This window comes from Suricata suricatta, chromosome 6 (genome assembly GCF_006229205.1).
Source record: "Suricata suricatta isolate VVHF042 chromosome 6, meerkat_22Aug2017_6uvM2_HiC, whole genome shotgun sequence".
In the NCBI taxonomy this organism is placed as follows: Eukaryota; Metazoa; Chordata; class Mammalia; order Carnivora; family Herpestidae; genus Suricata; species Suricata suricatta.
The window spans coordinates 71831239-71848824 of NC_043705.1; the positions used below are offsets into that span (position 1 = coordinate 71831239).

Here is a 17586-nt window from a genome sequence, read left to right on the forward strand (position 1 = left end):
TAATACACAGATCTACTATCCAGTGGTAGTGAAGAGGCACTGAAGCCCTAGTGTAAACATCACAAAAGTTGGCTTTGCGGAGAGAAAGAAAGAAAAGTTTTCTGTGAAGTGGGACTTGTAGACCTATTTGTAGACCGGCTTCTGAGCTCTATCCTCTAAACTTCTTAGTAGCTCCTTTCTATCTCTTTGTGTTAACGTCCGTTTGCTTCACTGGACACTGGGTTCTCTGATGAGAAGTTGCATCTTGTTCACCCTGGTTCCAATAGAGCCCTAGCCCAGTGACTTGCAAATAACAAATGTATAGTAAGGAAATATTATTTTGGATTAGTTTGTGCTATTGGTTCAGATTTTGCTTGCAGGCTTAACCTCGTTCTAAATTTAGGAAATCCCTAAGTGTTTATTTCTTCTCTCACTTAGCATCTTCTAAGTATTTTTGTTCAGCACTTTGATGTTTTGTTGACAGTTGTAGGTTAACTAATTTAGAGCATTGTAAATGCAGAATCCTTCCAAGCAAAGTTAGATGGATGAAATACTTTGATGCAGAACAAATTAGAGCCTTAATCTCATTTTGAGCTGATAGAAGCTTTCAGTTTGTCACCTCTGGCTCAACTCCTCCTCAGCTTTTCACAAGAGAAGCCACGGCCTCTCCTCTTCTGAAGAAATCTTTTTCTTTGGCTACAGGTAGGGTTTTGCCCATAAATAAGGTGGTTTTGTTCTTGTCTCTGTCCACTCTCTACTGTGAACTTCTACAGAAAAGCCTTAGCAAACTCTCTCTCCAGTATACTCACCCTGGGTTGCTTCTTTTGATTTGAATATCTGTGGGAATATTTCTCTTCTTTTCCGTTCTCTTGGGAGGAATTTGGGTGATCAGATTTCAGTTCTATAGCTAAACCAGCTGTCATTCAGGCAAACCTTCAGGAGATATGCAGCACAACTCCAGCTGTTTCAAGGCTGTGGAGACCTGAAGGTTCCAGGCACTAAACCCCTTCACCTATCAGAGAAAGTCCCTCCAAGACACCATCAGTCACTGAACAGATGGCTATTTTTGTCTGTTTGTCTGTTTGTTTTTTTATAGCTCATTGAGCTGACTCCTTTTTTCTCCTTTTAAGCCAAATTCAGTAATTGTCATTGTAAAATTAAGAGGGTGAATCAAAAGAGAGAAATAGGAAAGACTGAACCTGAAGAGAAAAAGCTTAAGTGCAGTGCTGGCAAATCCCTTTTTAGCCTGAGGATAAATAGTATAGACTAAATAAAGGCATAAGAGTAGTCTTAAATCAAAGAAAATGGACATTCTTTGTCTTAGAGGTTACCATCCTGGGGTCACATTTTTACTGTAACCACACACAAGTGGAAAACCCTTGGCTAGAAAAAAAGCAGAGCAAGAAATAGTATAACAAATTAAGTAGGACTTAATTCTGTGTAGTTCTGTAGATTTTTACTTTGCTCTTCTGTCTCAGCATGAGACAAAAGCATTCTTGATTGAAGAGGTTTTTTTGTTTTGTTTTGTTTTTTGTTTTGTTTTGTTTTGTTTTACTACCCCTAGTTAGAGCTATATGTACCATACTATGGTCAGTTCCTCTCAGGGTAAATGCTTTCATTGTACAGATTCCCAGAAAATCTACCACTTAACCAGACATGTTAACTTCTCTGAGAAGCAGAAGTACACTGAGCTTTACAAAACAGAATCATAGAAAGGACCCTCCTGAGAGGTTCGGTGTGTGCTCACACTCAGCGAACTCAAGTTGATTGCTCAAGCAATTGAAGGCCACAGAAGTATGCTGGACATGGGCTTCTGCTTTCTGCATGGCTTCATTGCCACCAAAGATGACCCCATCCCAGGAAAAAAACCTTTTGTCAAAAATGTTTGATATCTTTGGTTTCCAGGACTCTTACCATTTTAGTAAACAAGGGTAGAAAACACTCAGATTAGAAGACAGGCTCAGTATCCATGGTGGTAGCATAACTAAAGGAAAAATAAAAATCACCTGACCTATCCATCTGAAACAGTTTTCTGGGGTGGTGCCGCTTCTTATTTTACCAAGTCTCCTATAAGAATGATGGAAAGAAAGACTGCTTGGTTGAAAAATAATACACAAGGAAAGTACAGAACAACCCCCCCCCCAAAAAGGAAATTGATCGGTTATTTTTTCAGCTTCCAGTGGTTATTGTAGATGTTCTCACAGGTCTCAGGACATCTGCTCTTCATCAATTCCAGCAAATACATGGTGTCACTAGAAAGCGCAGCATTACTCTTGTATTCACAGTCTGGAGGTTTCTTACTTTTTCTTTCATGTTTTGCTTCTATAACTGATAGTCTTCAAGAAATAAGTTATTCTGGGCAGCTTTTGTTCATGGTACTAAAGATAGACTTCCTTCATTCAAGGCACCAAAGGTGGAGAAATCCATGCCTTTTGATAAGCATAAAAGAAGCAGCAGTTAATCCGTTTTTATTAAAAATGTCTCCTTTGTTTGCTTTTTTGTTCTTTTTTTTATTCTGATATTTATTTCCTTAAATTAAGCACTTGGCAATTAAGTTGAACTGCATAACTATTCATTACAGAAAACAATTTAAGGACCATGAATTGTTTGTCCTCAATTTATTATCTGCCAGACTTTTAGCAAAACTGTTAAGGATGGCTCTTTATCACAATTCTATCTTTATAATTGCTTAATACTCAGATATGAAAGAACACCTTTAATAAAAGATACTTTAGTTAGAAACAATTAAATTTACAGAGACTGGAAACTATATATGCAAATTTATATAGACAGTTTACAAATCATAAACTTAAAAATACATATTATATAAGGACATAAAAAGGTTTGAAACCAATAAACAAAGTTAACTTATGAACAAATATAGGATCTGATACAGGTTTATAAATACAAAAAGAGAGATCTCTATCCTGTCATTTTCTGACTTAAGTAAAAAATAAAAATAACAGGGAAAGAAATAAGACTATGTGTTGATATGTAAATATAATTGCAAATGTGTTCCTTGGTTGTTTAAATCACACATTATGAATAAGTGCTTTTGTTTTCCCTGTTCCTGCGGGATATGTCAGGGTCAAATGTCAGCTCTGGCCTCAAAATATCCTCTTAAAATCCTTTCTCTCCTTCCTCCAAAAGCAGGTGCATGAAATAAACCAGCAGGCAGTCAAAGTTGAAATTACATTTGTGTGTCCTAAATCATGACATTCAGTCTTGAAGAGAAAGAAGAAAGCACAGATGTCTTTTCACCAAAGGACCTATCTCTGTGGAAAAAAAAAAGTGGGGGGAAAGGGAGGGACAGGAAATCACAGAGACACACCACATTCCTGTTTGTTCCAACTGAGCACTTCCACAGACCTTCTTTGTATCAGACAGAATGGAGAGCAGCCTCTCACAAGTGGTCAGGCCAAGATTAGTGTTGCAGATTCTCAGCAATCCTGTGTTCACCCTGCTCTCTTTAAAGTACCAAAATATTAACATCATTTTATATTTAATCATTATGAATTTCATTTCCTGGGTAAGCAGGGACAAGTTTTAGAATATTAAGAAAGGGTGAGGCAAACACTGCTAAGATGTGCATGTGGGCCCCTTTTGGACCATTTCTTTGAATACAGTGTCTGTTACTGTGGTCCTCCCTACAAATAACCTCAGCAATTTTTCTAGAATGAACATTTGAACAACTTTTAAAGGAAACTATTTGAAGATCTCGACATGTAATTTAAACATTAAGATGTGTTGTACACCTTCATTTTCATCCATCTTCAAATGTAAAATTTGGGATATATCCCAAATTATGCTACTGATTTATGTGTTATTTTAGTTATTGATGTTTCAAATGTGTATTTTTAATTTTTTTTTTAAAAAACAGAAGAATGGAATGAAAACAAAACAGAAAACAAAGTGAAAACAAAATTCACACATAACCCACCTTCGTTTTTATAGAAAAGATTCTGGAAGGGAAAGTCCCATTTCAACCACAATTCCATCCCACAAAGTTATGATTATTAACATTTGTTTCTTAGCTTTCTGGACATTTTATTTCTTGCTTATAAAATGTTAAAAAAAGAAACAAGAGGCCCAACATGGAGTCACTTATGCTAAGCCCCCATCAGCAAACCAAGACTTAATACCTAATGTAATTGCAGTTTCAAGCTCTCCCAGGGATATAATCTTAACTAGTCAATCGGGAATTTCCTAGTCAGTGGTAGTGAAGTAATCCATATGATAGACCCTGTCTATCCCCCAAAGAAAGATGAGGCAATCTACTTTTCCCTTGCCCCTCCTCTCATCTACCTATAGAAGCCTTCCATTTTGGACAGTTCCTCGGAGCTCCTTTTTCTTTGCCAGATGGGATGCTTCCTGATTCATGAATCATTGAATAAAGCCAATTTGATCTTCAGATTTACTTAGTTGAATGTTGTTTTTTAAAGAAAGATATGTGCATGCATGTGTAGGTATGTATACATATATGCTAATAAATAGTGTACTCATGTATACTGAACAAAAATTGATTATATTTTATCTGATATTTATAATTTAAATTCTTTAACAAAAATATCCTAAACAAAGTTTCATGGAAAAATATATGTCTCATTTAACAAATATTTATATTACATAGTATTTGTAAATATTCTCCTATTTTTTTGTTCTAAATTTTGCTGTTACAAATTTTGTGTTTTTATAGATAGATAATCTTTATGCATAGTTACATATTACTCAAGGATCAAGTCCAAAAACAAAAAAAAATTGCTATGTCAAAGGGTTTGTGCATTTTAAAATTTTTATGGGGTTTCCCTCATTGTCCTCAGCCAGCAGGAGTATGTGAAAGTATCTATACTTCCTCCATACTTAAAACTAGATATTACCAATCTTTACAATTTATACTAAAACTGATAGAGGGGGAAAAGTTTTGCTTTGTTTTGAGTGTAAGTAGATTTTTTGGTTGACTCTCTTCACACAGTGAAATTTAATATTTAATCATATGTCAAGCAGCTTTTTATGATTTTTTATGAATTGCTATTCAAATTTTACATCTTATTTCTCATGGTCTATCTTTCTATTACTGTGTTATAGGCACTGTTTATGTATCATAAGCCAAAATATGACTTTCTAAAGATGTTTAAATATTTTCTGAGTCTGTTCTTTGTCATTTAAATTAATGCAAGATTTATTTATCATTCAGAAAAGAAGTTAATTCAGTGTCTCTTAGCATATAGACCTTCTGAACTTTGTGGTTTTATATTTTGCTTAGGAAGATCTTTCTTAATAAAGGGTATGCAGTACCCCCAACACCCACTTTTGTTCACAGTTTTGCTTTCCTCAGTTTCAGGTACCTATGTTCAACCAGCCAACCACAGTCTGGAAGCAGATAATCCTCATTCTGACCCATCATCCAAAGGTCAATATTAATCTAATGCTGTCATTCACCGACTTCATCTCATCCCATGGGAATGTGATCACCTTACATCATCACGTTAAGAAGGGTGAGTACAGTACAAAAAAATATTTTAAAAGAGAAAGAAAAACCACATTTGCATAACTTTTAGGGTATTGTTATACGTTTTCTGTTATTATTAGTTATTATCATTAATCTCTTACTGTTCCCAATTTATAAATTTACTTTATCCTGGGTATGTATGTATAAGAAAAACATAGTGCAATATATAAGGCTCAGTGCTGTCTGCAGTATCAGACCTCCACTGAAGGTTTTAAAATGTGTACTCCATGGATGAGGGGGACTATAAAAGAGTCTCCATTTTTTTAAGGTTAGATCTTTTATTCATCTGACATTGTATGTGTGTGTATGTGTGTGTGTGTGTGTGTGTGTGTGTGTGTAATGAGTTAGACAGGCATCTAAATCCTAAAGATTTGTTGAAATCTTTATTTCAAACAAATTACCAATTAAAGTATATTTTAGACAATGAGAAACACTTTACAGGACAAGTTCTCTCCATTATATTTCATTTTTTAAGTTTATTTATTTATTTTGAGAGAGAGAGCACAGGCAGAGAAGAAACAGAGAGAGGGGGAGAATGAAAATCTTAAGCAGCGCAGAGCCTGATGCAGGCTCAAACTCAAAAACTGTGAGATTGTGGCCTGAGAAAGAGTCAGATGCTTAATCGAGTGAGTCACCCACACTTCCCTATCTTCCATATTTAAGTAAACTTTTAATCCACCTTTTAAGGTTCTACCCTCCAAAGAGATACACACACACACACACACACACAAACACACACACACACCTCACTCTACAGATTAAATTCTGAATACAATAAAAAGAAAACTTATATCAAAGATGATGAATTGATCTACATATAATGTGAAGTCCTCCCATTCAGCACCGCGGTGGGTTTTGCTATTAAATCAATTTTTATTTTATGACTGTCAGTTATTATGATTTTCTTCACATAGGTCAGAGATGTGAATGAGAGGTATTCGTGTAGGCAGATGCTATTTCATGATATCAGAAATGGGAGAAGGCAGCTCATAACCATGTAAATGGAAATTGTGCAGAAAAGATTAGGTAATATCTATGGCATTGACTGTCAATCCCAGGAATTTTTAAAAGTATGATCAATAAAGGGTTTCTTGTAATAATTAGGCCAAAAAAAAACGCAACTCTTTGGAGCCAAGAAAAGATTGGGGAGAAATTACAGGGACTAAATTACAACTGTGGTGAGTTAAAACTTTTATCTAGTTGTTACCAATAGTTGCTTTCAATTTTTAAGTCACAACCCCCCGATGTCATGTGTCCAGTGGCAGTACACTTGGAGACAACCACCTACCTTGTAAAGTCCCAGGCCACTGACTCAGCACCAGCAGCAAACATGTCCTTTCAATTCATTCTGCTCCTTCCTAGCCCCAGTTCCTACACAGAGCATCAATATTAAACTCATCTTTCAAGCAACTGGTACAGATTTTAATTCCTAATTACTTACTACAGTGTTTAGGCCCTTAGTTTCCTGTTTGCAGGATTTGAGAAAGTCAAGAAAGGTTTGGCCACAGAAAGAAGCACCAAACATTAGAGAAGCAAGCTGAACTCAGTTACGATTTAGAAGCCAGTGAGTTGGCCAAGGGGTGATCCCTGTTGGATCCCTAAAATAGTCTCTGTTCATGGAACTGATTCCCACGCAGAACAAAAATGACTATTCATGTGATTTTCACAAGGGATTTTATTTAAATGCCAGTGTAACTCAGAAAATGTGCTTTAAATTATCCAGTATTTTCTTCCCCACTGAACCTTGTCAGACATACACTGTTGAAGTCACCATACCAGATTGTTTTATTCTATGCCATTTATGGTTTCTTTAGGTTTCTAAAATTTTTGCAAAAATAAAAATCATATATTGGTTTTCCTTGTAAGCATGCCTGGGTGGCTCAGTTGGTTAAGTGACCAACTTCAGTTCAGGTCATGATCTCACCACTCCTGGGTTTGAGCCCTACATTGGGCTCTGTGCTGCCAGCCTGCGTCAGATTCTGTCTCTCCCTCTCTCTCTGTCCCTCTCCTGCTCATATTCTCTCTCTCTTTGTGTGTGTGTCTCTCTCTCTAAAATAAAACTAACATTAAAAAACTTTTACTCTTATATTAGCTGTTAATCTTATATTAGCTTTCTATTCCTTAATTAAAAGATAGGGGCGTCTGGGTGGCTCAGTCAGTTAAGCGGCAGACTTCAACTCAGGTCATGATGTCCCAGTATCTTGAGTTTGAGAGCCACGTCGGGCTCTGTGCTGCTTCGGATTCTGTGTCTCCCTCTCTCTCTGCCCCTCCCCATTTGCACTCTGTCTCTCTCTCAAAAATAAATAAACTTACAAAAAAGAGATATAAACTGTGGTCCATCCACACAATGGAATTATATGGAGGTAAAAAGAAATGAGTTGTCAAGCCATGAAAACACATATTACCACGTAAAAGAAGTAAATCCGAAAAGACTACCTACGGCATGAGCCCAGCTATATGCTATTCTGGAAAAGCTAAAACTGTAGAGATAATAAAAAGATCAGCGGTTGCCAGGAGTGCAGGGGTGAAAGGGAGGTTGGATAGGTAGAACACATGATGTTTTAGGACAGTAAAACTACTCTGCATGACATTGTAATGGTAGATACAGGACATTAAGCATTTGTCAGACTCAGAGGATATACAGCACAAAGAGGGAACTCCTGGTAAACTGTAAACTTCAATCAATAACAATCTGTAAATATTGGCTTTTCAATTATTACAAATATACCAGACTACTGCAAGATGTTGGAAATAAGGAAAACTAGGTGTGTGTGAACCGGCAGTGTGGGGAGTAATATGGGGTGTCTCTATGCTTCCTGCCCATTTAATTAGTAAATCTGAAACTGCTCTAAAAAATAACATCTGTTAAGAAATACAAAAAAAATTGAAAAAAATGGCTTGAAGGTGAAGTGCAATGTTCCTTCAAGAACACTGCTCACTACTATTTGAGATAATTTCATAACCATATTTAGAATTTTACGACTAAATAGACTGATGATCTCTTTCCTACCAAGTTTTCTACAGTAATTTATCTAAAAATTTCCTTCTGGGTTATCTTTCCAAAAAAAGGAAAAATAGAAGAAAATGACATATGAAACAATTCATGAAATTGGTCAGTTCGGGAAGGTATAAATGGGAACAGAGGAGTGAGTATGCCTGAGAAGAGAGGCTTTGGCTTGTGTTTAGGATGTTCCTCAGGCCAGGGTCCCCAGGCTTGCTGCCTTCGGCTTTGTTCCACTTATATCATACGTATTAAACCAAGTTGTCCAGCTTAACGTCCACTGGACGCAGCCAAAACACTTCAGGCAGACAGCATATTAGGAATCTGCCTCTTAGCAGTTAGTGTTGAAAACTGGATGGTAATGATTGGTCTCAGGCACATCTGAACTGGTGTCAGGAAAACGGATTGGAATCCCAGAATGCATCTTTATATAAATAAACATCACAGTAGATGTGAACGAGGAATACGAGACTGGGAGATGGAGTGCAGTGCAGGCTGTATTTCATTTAAGAGAGCTGTCAGGCCGGGGACTGAGTCTGTGCAGTCCGGAGATGGACGTTCCCCACAATGTTCCTTCTCGGCACCACTCAAAAATAATGAGGAGAGTCTTTTCCCCATACATCCTGGCAAGTGGCAGAGCTCAGAAAGGAATGGCTGGTTTTAAAAAGACGTTTTTCTCGTTCACAAAGCTTCTAGATGGTAATGTGGTATATTCCAGAAATTTTATCTTGTCACATCACCCTGTGTGCAATTTCATAGCAGGGGTAACAGAAGAGACAAAGTATTTTTTAAAAATTAACAAAGAGAAACTATTTCTTTTGTTGAGAATTCTTAACTTAACTCTTATGTTATTTTGCTCTCATACCTAAGTTTATTTTAAAATATGAGATGGCTTTGTTAAAATTGTTCTGTGTCAGCACTTGGGATATAGGCTTCTTAGGAATGAAAATTAAGATGACCAGATATTGTCTTCATTATAATAGCTGTGTCACTTAAGTTTCTGTCCATTAACTTGAAGAACCTCCAATGGATTGTAATTTCAGGGTAGCTTTTTTCCCCCCAAAATTCCAGAATCAGCCCAGAAGTAGCCCAGAAGAATTTTAGGTCCAAAATACTCTATAACAATCACATACAAAAAGATTAACATGTAACTTTGAGGGGCACTCAGAATTTTTTTTAGTCATATCCAGGGTACAGTTAATTGTTTTGTATATCCTAAATGAAACTAGTTTTTAAAAAGTCAGTCTTCAAAAATATCTCAGATCCTACACGTTGGTATAGACTTTAGAGATTAGTCTAAATCTCACCAGTTCCTTCTATGTTTTTTAAACATTTTTTTTAACATTTATTTATTTTTGAGAGACAGAGAGAAACAGAGCATGAACAGGGGAGGAGCAGAGAGAGGTGGAGACAAAGAACCGAAGCAGGCTCTAGGCTCTGAGCTGTCAGTACAGAGTCTGATGCAGGGTTTTGAACCCATGAACCATGAGAACATGACCTGAGCTGAAGTTGGCACTTAACCAACTGAGCCCGATTACCATGTTGTAGGGGGACTGTCGTCCACATTACAGGATGCTTAGCCTTATCTCAGGCCTCTACACACTGATGCCAGCATCATCCTCCACTGGCGTAATAATGAAAAACATGTCCAGACATTACAGAATCTCCCCGGGGGTGGGGCAGGGGTGGTGGTGGTAAAAATCATCTGAACTGTGAATTACCGTTCTAAACCTCCCCTTGTGCTTTTCATCCAGAATATACTTGAACACTTCTAGAGATAGGGAAAGTGCTATAAAGTGAGGCTTCCAATTCAACATTTGTAACTTTGAACTACATTCAAATCAAAGTGACTGAAATGTTACTTGGATCACTGCCCTTCTTTATCCAACACCCTCTACTCCCACCTAAAAACAAACTACTCATCCTTTCAAGATTCAGAATGAAGGTCTTCACAAAGCCCTTCCTGATCACTCTTCAAATTTACAAGTGATCCCAGGGCGCCTGGGTGGCTCAGTCGGTTGAGCATCCAGCTGGCTCAGGTCATCATCTCACGGTTCGTGGGTTTGAGCCCCGCTTAGGCTCTGTGCTGACAGCTAGCTCAGAGCCTGGAGCCTGTCTTCGGATTCTGTGTCTCCCTCTCTCTCTGACCCTCCTCTGATCACGCGGTCTGTACCTCTCTCTCAAAAATGAATTTAAAAAAATAAAAAATAAAACATTTAAAAAATTTTTAAAAATTAAGAAAAATGTACAAGTGATTCTTCTTTCCCAAGTGTCTCTCCCAAATCCCCTCTCCTTTGCTTCCTATCTTCCTTCTTTCTCCCTTGTCCTCCTTCTTTCCTCTCATTTATGAAAATAAATAATAAGTACATACGTAAACTCCTACTATGTACCAGGCACTTTTCTAAATACTAGAGTTAAAATATAAGCGAAGTAGACAAACTGACGTCCCCCATAGAGTTTATTTCCTATAGTGAAAATGGAGGAAGAATGACAATTATTAAGATAGTGATAAATTATAAGAAAACATAAAATAGGAACTGAAATTTTGTCAAGAATCATCAATGTCTCACAAATCGTCAAGGTGCTGTTTTGAGAGAAGACAGGGCAAAGGTGTGGGGAGAACCGCGGCTCAGTGTGATCGAGGAGCCCAGCGGCCGGAAGGGGGAGCAGGTGGAGGTGGGCTGTGCCATTATGTGCACGTCAGGAGAAGGTACGGGGGTGAGTGTTGGATATCCACACCCTGCCTGGAATGTAAACAGTGCTCAGGATATTATTTTTAATGAATGCAGACATTTTTATTTTCCTTTTCCAAATACAGTTCTCCTAACTGCAAGCGTCAAAAAGTTTTACTGAATTCAGGCTTCTTTAATTTGGAGCTATATGAATGTCCATATGCTGTGGAATCTTTATGGAATTCTCTACTATCTACGTATGCATCTATCTCTCTATGTATCTACCTACAATATCTGTCTCTATATCTATTTAACAGAAGCAAATATAATTGTACCAAACCAAAATGGCTTACATTAGGAGTCTAGTATTAAGGTCAGTGTCTTTTGTTTTTCGTATTTTATTGTTCTACTAACAACTGTTAAAGGCTCTCAGTCTGGAGTTACCACAGCGGTCTTTCTGCTGGCCTAAATTTCTCTTCCTCTTGGGCTGCTCAGTTCTGCTGAAACTTTACATCTTGCCTCTTAAAGCAGAGGTTGGCCTGGTATGGACTGTTTCTTCTTGTAGCGAGGGACTTACAATTATTTGTGAAAAATCTTCAGCCTCTGCATCTGTGACTGGATCCCTCTAGAGAGTAACAGCCTTTCTGCAGTGATTCACTATGTGCTCACCACAGAATCCTGTTTGCTCCCTGACACCTGCTTTCCTTTCTCCCTTTGTGATTTTGTTAGAGACTCTCTCTCCCCCTCTGCTTTCAGTTCTGTGTCCTGTGTGCCTGTTGTCCACCCCCCTGCCCCACAGCAATGTGAGTGTGTCATGCCCTGTGCCTTCTGGTCGGGAGAGGAAGTTCCTGGCTGATGACGGAGAGAGGAGTAATCCTGGCATCCATCCCATGCAGCACAATACCCGTTCTTCGTTGCAGTGCTCCAAGGGTTTGGATTCCCAGTCATTCAAGATCCCAGCACTTAGTGATCCACATAGCCTGGAGTACTTTGTAATGACTCTACTAAAGGAAATATTTGCAAATATATGGTCAGAAAATAAGGGAATTCCAAAGTGGAATGTAGTACTGAAGGGCTAATAACGCTGGCCAGACGGGCTTGCAGGAGCAAGAGGAGAGAGCAGTCACTGTGATTTGGAGAAGGCTGAGCGACAGGGGCTGCAGTCTGAGGTCACACAGCCAGCCTGCGGCCGTGACCTGCAGGGAGGAAGCTGAGAGGGCATATTCCCCAGCCTCACTGTTCATACCCGCCCCTGTCAGAGAGCAAGGAATGCTGTTGACTGCGGCACAGCAGTACAGGGCGGGGCTGGAGTGTGAACGGCAAACATTGTTGCAGCATCTCACCCCTTCGGTCAGCACTCACGCCTCACAGGTGGATTGTCCCAAATCAAACCACTCATAAAAGTGATGTCAAAAATTATGGAAACTAACTGGGATCTGAGTAATCAGTCATTTAGTCAGGAAAAAAACAACAAATCTCTAAGCATATGAAGAAATTAAATGTTTGCCCATCATATAGTGCCATTTCTAAGACAAAAAAATCAGACCTCCTAACCTGCAATCAATGTGAAATGTCCTCATTTTAGAAGCAAAAAGAAATCTAAAATGGCAAATGGAGTTTAGTCCTTTTTGCAGTATGTGGTGTGTGTGTGTGTGTGTGTGTGTGTGTGTGTGTAAATGTGCACATGTGTGTGCCTATGTGTAGTTCTCAACCAGTGGATATATAGAGATAAATGAATAGATATCAATATAGATATTTACCAAAGCTGGAGTGTCAGAAAGCATTAGTGACATTTCAGTAGGTGCCACCAAGATGCACAGGCAGAATTTCAAGAGTTTATTAGAGTTCCATTTAATCACCACAAACATTGGACTTGACAATATCATATGAATTCAGGAACTGGGGATATTCTTATTTAGTTGAATATCTTTATACTTCAAATTCATTCCATGCTTCTAGTAATTTTCTCCCCTTTATAACATTTAAAGCAATATTATTATCACATCCTTATTTCTGTCCTATCAAAAAAATTTGACTTAAATAAATTGCTTCTAGTCTTTAGAAGTCTGAATTATTTGCATAACTGAAAGAGCATCTTATTTATTTGCTACTACTGGAGAACAATTATTACCATATTATTAGATTTTTCAGAAAATTTAAAGAGTACCATATTAATCAACATGTTTTTTAAGTTCAAATGTGTGAGGTGGGGACACTTATAAACTATGTTAAAACCTAAAAAGAAAAAAACACTTTAGTGATATTACCTTTACTTGGCAACACACAGCTGTTACTATGAATATAAATTATTAAATTAAACTGTGTTCAGATTCCCCTTGAAGTAGAAGGAGAAGAGCTATTTGTCTCTACATGAAATAATCCCAAGGTACTGTGCTTTTTTTGAGTTTTTATATCTACTCTGTGTAGATATTTGGCCTTTTGAAGCACTTCTAGGTCACAAAAAATCACATTTTATTGCCAGGTTACTTGATTCTTATATCACCTTCTTCACAAATTACTACTATCAATTTAATTATGTATTTATTCAGTCAACAGTATTTATTGAATATATTCTAAGGAAACACATTGAATCAATATAAGCCATTTTCCAACAAAATTGTCCAAAGATAACATAAACTGCCTCAAAATCTATAAATGTCCCATCACTGGGTATTTGGATACACTAGGCTATCAGCAGCAATGTCAAAAAAGAGATTTTAGTATGACAAAGGCATGTTGTCAGGCAATTTTGTGATATTTTTCCAAACATGAGAGGCTACAATTCTGGCTGTAATTATCACAAGATCGACTTTCTCTTGCTGCCATAGACTTAGTCCACTTTACTAACTTTTACATTGCAACTTAGCAATGCCTGAAATATAGCTGTGAGATTGCTTATTTCTTGGTTTTCAGCTATTTCAAAGACGAAGAAGTTACAGGTCCATTTTGTGTTCAGAAGTTAAGTGATACTGTTATTATTCAAGAAATATTTCATATTCTTTTTACTCTGCTAATAAATCTTAGTTTACTCACTTTTCAATCCCAGAAAAAATATTCAAGGCTGATAGTGTCTTTTGTTTGATTCAAAGTCTAAATTAAACTCTAAAGAGAAGCCCCAAGTTAATCAAATCACAATTCAACACTTCCATAAAGTTATGACTGACTATCTAGGAAAAGGTTGTCAATCTCCATTTTTTCTTCTTATGAAAAGATGTGACTTCTTTTCTTTCAATGTTTTCTTATTCAGTCACTTGTCATAATTAATGAATATGTGATGAGACATAAGAGTGAGAAGGCATCACGTAACAGGACCTTACTTGGTAAGAAAGTAGAAAACCATGTGTTGGAATCCAAGTGGGATCATTCAGGATCATTCACTCCATAGTGACTATGGGATACCTATCTCAGCCAGGCACTCTTCCAGCATAGACAATGCATCTTAGGAAAAACAGGCAAAAATCTCTGCCCTCATGGCGTCTGGGTTTTAGGGGAGGGAGCAGAAAATAAACAAGATAATTGTGTGTTTTTTTAATTTAATAAAATAATAAGTGCTAGAAATAAAAGCAAAATGCAGGGGCGCCTGGGTGGCTCAGTTGGTTAAGTGTCCGACTTCAGCTCAGGTCATGATCTCACAGTTCATGGGTTTGAGCCCGGTGTCGGGCTCTGTGCTGATGGCTAGCTCAGAGCCTGGAGCCTGCTTCAGATTCTGTGTCTCCCTCTCTTTCTGCCCCTCCCCTGCTCGTACTCTCTCTCTCTGTCTCTCAAAAATAAAATAAAAGGCATAAAAAAATTTAGAAATAAAAGCAAAAAGCAGAGAAAGAGGACAAATATGTGTTTCTCTGTGTTATATATTCAGAGAGATGCCCAAATTTTAGTTATATTACTCAGTATATATATCATCAAAAGAGTGACTTTTGAGTAAAGACTGATTCAATGAAGGATTATCTCTGTGGATATTTGGGGCAGGGGGGACTACAAAGAAAACCAGGTATGAAGGATCTGAAACAGGCCTGCCTAGCAGTATATCTGAGGCATAGCAAGGAGGCCAGAATGGCTCGGGCACAGAAAGTAAGACAGTGTGGTAGGTCACATGGCTGAATCATGTAAGGTTTCATGGTCAGAGTACCAACATGTGCTTCTGTACAAAGTGAGATTAGACGTCACTGGGGACTTCTGCATGAAGGAAAGCCGTGATCTGGCTTATGTTCACACAGTGTCACTCAGGCGGCTCGATGGAGAATAGACTAAAGGGAGATGAGATGGAATGAAGGATGCTAGTTAGTAGGTATGATATTGATATGTGGGCAGGATAATGGTACTTGGACCAAGAGAATAGTTGAATTATTAAAATATTGAATTAGTCCATGCATTTTGGAAAGCACTGCTGACAAATCCAATGTGAAGAGTGAGCACCAGCACGAGTTCAAAAATGACACCAAGATTTTTGGCCTAAGCAAGTATAAGAATGGAGTTATCATTAACTGGGATTCCATCAGGACCTGAAACTTTATTTGGTTGACATTGAATCGTCATTCACCAGGTACCAAGATCCAATCAAACTGAGGACAATCCAAAATACATGTCAGCATGTTATATTTTAATTTATTTTAAAAAAAGTGGCAAAGTGGCAAAGTAGACTCATGTAAACCAATGGGTACTACACAGTCAACATGATGCAACAGAGATGATTATGGCTGTGGGAGAGGATTTTAAATGAAGCAATACGACTAGTGATCTTTACCTATGTAATGTAATTCTGAACATTGCCACTTAGGCAGATTAAAACGTTTGATTAAAATTCACTATTTTATTTCCAATTTGTTCCCCATCAGTTAGAACTTTTCTACTGTCCATCTTCCAGCATGAACAAACATGTTTCACTGAATCTTTGCGTGCATTCTATTCACATGTGTAAAAAACATCCCACTATATAGTTCTTGGCTTAGACTAAGGGTCTACCCTGGGGAAGTTATAATTAATATGGTCACTTTTTTTCCCCTGGCTCTGTTCCTATTTCTTGTGTCTTTTTTTTCCTTTAGCTATAGTTGACACACAGTGTTAGTTCCCAGAGTGATTTGCCATTTGTGTACACTCTGAAGCAATCACGGTGATAAGTTTAAAGCACTTTTCTGATTTCTACCACACCATTTAAATGGTATATGTAAAGTAAAATAAAAGCACTTATAAAGTGGTTTAGACTAATTCGGTGGCTACAAAGTATTCAGAACACTTGGGTTGAAGGGCATCTCAGGAGGGCAAATGATGCTCCTTTTATTTTAACTGCCTGAGTTAAGCTGTCCGACATCTTGTAATGCTATTTTATTTCCTGTCACTGGTAAAGATTTATCACAATGAATCTGGTGAGATAATCCCTGGAATAGTAACAGTCATTATGAAGCAGTTTCATTGAAATGTGTTACAGAACGGTGACCACTTATTTCTTTTTGTTGCCAATGAATATGAGTCTTTAATTGACTGAACCACAATAACACATTTCTCTTTTCTTCCCTCAGCACAATCTGTTCTGATTAGGGAAAAAATTATTAACAATGTTCCGTGGTGTCATGCTTCACTGGAATACAACACTGGAAACAATAGATGTGGGAATCTTCTCTACTGGAGGAGATATTCTGTCTTCTTTTTACTGCTTTTGCTGGCCTAACACACTGCTCATTATTAATGTCACACTTGGGATCATGGTGACCTCTCTACAACTCTTCCAGCAGATGTAGCCAGACTATGACAAAAACAAAATATCAAACACAAGAGTATAATTCTATTTTGCAGACAAAACAGCTGGGTATTAACTGCTTCAAAAGATTGTGAGTATTCGCTCCTTCAAAAGAAACCTCACCCTGAAAGAAATGCCTACACGTGTTATGATTGGTGAAGTGGTAGTACTGCTTTAAATGAGATGAATTCCTACTTGCAGCCTTTCTCCAAAACTTTCTCCACCAACTGCCTCGGGCCTGAAGCTTCCTCTTTGTTTTTTATTCTCTCTCCATTTGTTTTATTTCTTGAATTTCACTTCTGCAACCAAAATTACCTTTTTGTCTTCTGGGGTTAGAATTGATTCACTTTTTCTCCCTTTCCAAGCATGTTTCATTAAAACACAATGTTGATATACCTCCACGAGGGAATAAAATCTGTGCTCTACAAATTAAAGTAAAAATGGGAGATGGGACTGATGTTGGCCCGCTGAGTCTTCTTAATGTCCCTTTGGTCTCACTTTTCTTTGCAAACATGAATTGAAAGCTTTTCCTGTATATGTCCCCAGGTGTACAGATGCCAAAGGGAGTATTCAATAAACATGCACTGGACTCCTACTTTGTATGAGGCATTATGGTAGATGCTAAAGTAAATACTGAAAGGTATCGAAATGCCTCCTGTCCTGAGTTCTCCTATGTGCTGGGAAGTCTGAGAAA

The 17586-nt window shown here is 37.7% G+C and overlaps 1 long non-coding RNA gene across 1 annotated transcript in view; it reads left to right on the top strand.

The window, feature by feature from the left end:
• The window catches only part of LOC115294109, a 252583-nt gene extending 235267 nt beyond the window's left edge, over nucleotides 1-17316 (top strand). Inside the window, exons 2-3 of the long non-coding RNA XR_003909726.1 lie at nucleotides 5315-5474; nucleotides 16675-17316. This is a non-coding gene — a long non-coding RNA (uncharacterized LOC115294109). The remainder of the gene's footprint in view (nucleotides 1-5314; nucleotides 5475-16674) is intronic.
• The last annotated feature ends 270 nt before the right edge of the window (nucleotides 17317-17586 follow it).